Raw genomic sequence first — 3542 nt, 5'->3', positions numbered from 1 at the left:
AGAGGAAACCGGAGTACCCGGAGGAAACCCACAAAGACACGGGGAGAATGCGCAAACTCCACACCTACAGTCGCCCGAGGCTGGAATCGAACCTGGGACCCTAGTGCTGTGAGGCAGCAGTGCTAACCACTGAGGGGAGTTTGTGTATTCTCCCTATGTCTGCATGGGTTACCTCTGGGTGCTCCAGTTTACTCCCACAATCCAAAGATGTGGGTTAGGTGGATTGGCCATGCTAAATTGCTCATAGCGTCCTGGGTTGTGCAAGCTAGGTGGATTAAGCATAGGAAATGCAATATATGGGGCTAGGGTAGAAGTGGGGTCAGGGTGGGATGCTCTTCAGATGGTTGGTGTGGACTCAATGGGCCGAATGGCCTGGCTCTACATTGTAGGAATTCTATGATTCTGTGAAAAATGCTCACTGTACTCCAGAGACATCTCACTGACACCTTGTGCAGTTGCAGTAAGACTTCCTTATTCTTATGCTGCAACCCCCTAGAAATAAGGGCCAACATTCCATTAGGCTTCCTGATTATCAGCTGGATCTGTGTGCTAGCTTTCTGTGTTTTGTGCACAAGTCTCCTTTGTAGAAGACATTTAAAAAGCTGTCATCTCAAAGGCAGATGATAGATTGATGAGAAAGGATGGGAGGAAGACCATCGTGGATTGGTTGGGTTGAATGACCTGACTCTGCGCCCTGTACTATCCAATGTTCCGTTTCAATGGTGTCACACTTGTTCAAATGCTGCGTAATATTGAGAGCTGACTCTCACCATGCCACAAGATTTTGAACGGTGGTGTGCAAAAATGGTGTCCAGGTAGAAGATCAGCCAAGATTTGATTAGATAGCATAGCAGATTCACGGAGCCGAATGGCTGTCCAATAGGCAGTCATTTTCTCTCGGGGAAGTCTAGCAACATTAATGGATGCATGCAGAGAAATCGTCTAGACTAGAAAAAACTCCGCCAGGCAGGATATAGACAACCAGGCTCACGTCAGGGATCAGCAGAAAAGAAATCCCAGGTAATTTTAATAAAGCAAGTTTTCGAATGGTAACCATTATTTGTAGCGGAGCATAATTGACACAAACCAACTAAAAGACATAATATGTCCGTGGCTACAGGCACACACACTTCCTCATATACAGACATAAAATACACACAAATAGATCTTCTCTCACTCCACCGGCTTATCTCAGTATTCTGTAATATAATAGCAACTGATGTCACCAACTGTTTACTATATGCTGTGAGTCGCCTATGTGTAAAAAAAGTAAAATCCAAGGCAAGGTTTGCAGTTTAAAGAATGCACTGAGTGCGCGTTGACCCCGAATTGCTGTTGTGGGGGGAAGGGAGAGGTGTCGGAGTCGAAGGGGCGCTGGCCAGACAGTCTATGTCTCCTTCTCTAACCCTAATACGTTGGGTGCTCGCTCTTTGACGCAGAGCTGCTGATGGAGCCGCTATTTAAATAATGAATTGGCCAGGATCACGTGAGCTCTGATTCTGAATAATTCAGCGTGTTTGCCAGATCACATCACCCTCCTTCAATCAATCCAGCATCAAAGCGACCCTGAAGCAATGTGTGTTTTTACCTGAAACAATCCTTGACTAATCTTTGTGGGGGTGAGTGTTTTTTTTTCCAAATCGTTATCATTTCGCTTTATTTCTGTTCTTCCGCGGATTATGAGCCGAGCGGAGCCAGTTTATTTTTTTCAGTGTTGTTATTGTAGAACTGAGATACGTTATTTATGAGGGGCCGTTTATTGGTTTAAGGGAAACGCAGATGCATGTACCTGCCGCCTTGCTATTGATCACGTATATTTTCTCTGCATGAATTGAACGGCACTGCAACAAACCCTTCACTCCTACAGCACTGTCGTCATGCTTTATCTAACCATGTTGCAGTTTTCAATAATATTTTAGCAAAGCATTCTTCAAATATTAGAAAGAATTAGAATATAATTTATTTAGGAAAGCAGATTACAATATCTGGGCTATGCTATTTACGAGGCGAACATAATATTGATCAAGTTTGCAGTAACATCAGAAAAGCAACACATCTGTCCTCTCACTCGTAAGGAAACTGGAAAGCTGAGGTGGTCCCTCCTACACGCACTTCCTCTCAGGCGAAGGAGTCCCAGCAGTAGTCTCTCTTCAGAGGTAAATACCTTCGTAGGCATTTAGATTGACCAGCAGCTTCTCTTCACCTGTTCAAAGAGCCCTCTTAAAATGAAAAAAGACTGCAGATACTCGGAACACAACTCATTGGCTGATCCCTTGTTCACCCCGAACGCAACGATTCCTCCCTCTTTCGCCTCATCAGCTGTGCGCTGTCCCTGGTGCTGAAAGGCGAGACGAACGGCACACCAAGGCAATCAATTGTTAGGGAGCGGGTCCTGCGTTCGTATTCATGGGTGGTGAGAATGCGTTCCATTTAATTTGGGTGCATTTAAGGGTTAATTATTCTTTTTGAGCCGGCTTGTGTTTGATTTGATACTGCAGTGCATACAGAGTGCTGTGAGTCTCCCAAGGAGCCTTAACAACCTGTCCCTGTGCTATTCTCAATAATCAATATCACTACTATTTGAAATCTTTCTCAATTGAACTGTGTCTCGTGTTCCTGGGGAGTGCCTGTTTCTCCTGTTTGAAGATTGATTTTGTTGAGTTCCCCGAGGACTAAACTAGCAGTTGTCTCGGATACTGAACTCTGCTTTGAACTAATTATACACATAAAGCCTTCAGATGTATCTCTTGCCTATAACATCAGAATCTGTAGCATATGTATGTCTCTGTATACATTTCTCTCTCTATTGGTTCGTGTTCACTGTCGCTCATTTGATTATATATCCACTAGTTTTACACTTAAATTTCAATGACAGATACATACAAATCATGAGCTTAAATTCTATATATAATTTGAATTGTAGGTTTGGACTGGGATGATGGAAAGATTACACTTCCACCTTCCCTGCCCAGTTGCTTCTCCATATTGTTCCCGAGTTCAGATCATATGTAGATCACTCACACCCTGACAGTATCTCTTCTGTTCCCCTGCATTTCTCACATCTCACTCATACCACTTTAATATTGTTTCAAATCTGAATCACAACTCTTGCCAATACCTTTTCATTTTCTGTACATGTTCCATTTCAAACTGTGCTCTCCAGATGCTACTAATTCAGACATACTGGTCAAATCTTATAGGGGTCTGAATGATTGTGCTATGATGAGGTTTGTGGCAAAATCAGATGAAAAGTCTAGCATTACTGTTCTCAACATCAGGAGAACTCATTCTATCTTATGTTTTTGATGAGCAGCAGATGAGTTTCTCATTTGCCTACAGGTTACCAGTTGGTTATGCAGAAAAGAAATGACGTGATCAATGACAAGGTGGCAAGATTATTACTTATTAAATGCACTGTTGATGGCTCAGCTCAGCTTAACATTTCACTTTCTGTGTTACTAAGCTCACTTACAAAGCTTGACATTGAAAAAACTTGACTTGGGAACCGTAGTCGGCACCTGACAAATTCAGCTTGCTGCATG

At 43.0% G+C, this 3542-nt stretch overlaps 1 protein-coding gene across 4 annotated transcripts in view; it reads left to right on the top strand.

Annotated features, from left to right (window-relative positions):
- Positions 1–694: 694 nt before the first annotated feature.
- Positions 695–3542, top strand: part of LOC122556114 (probable cationic amino acid transporter) — a 79515-nt gene continuing 76667 nt past the window's right edge. For 2 of the 4 annotated variants that reach the window (XR_006313467.1, XM_043702573.1), the window contains exon 1: positions 1027–1619. The gene's annotated coding sequence lies outside the window, so the exon portion shown is untranslated. The other 2 variants (XM_043702576.1, XM_043702575.1) reach the window with 2 other exon arrangements.

The sequence above is a fragment of the Chiloscyllium plagiosum genome, chromosome 13 (genome assembly GCF_004010195.1).
Source record: "Chiloscyllium plagiosum isolate BGI_BamShark_2017 chromosome 13, ASM401019v2, whole genome shotgun sequence".
Taxonomy (NCBI): Eukaryota; Metazoa; Chordata; class Chondrichthyes; order Orectolobiformes; family Hemiscylliidae; genus Chiloscyllium; species Chiloscyllium plagiosum.
The sequence above is the reverse complement of the archived record's forward strand: the minus strand, read 5'-3'. Positions and strand labels throughout refer to the sequence as shown.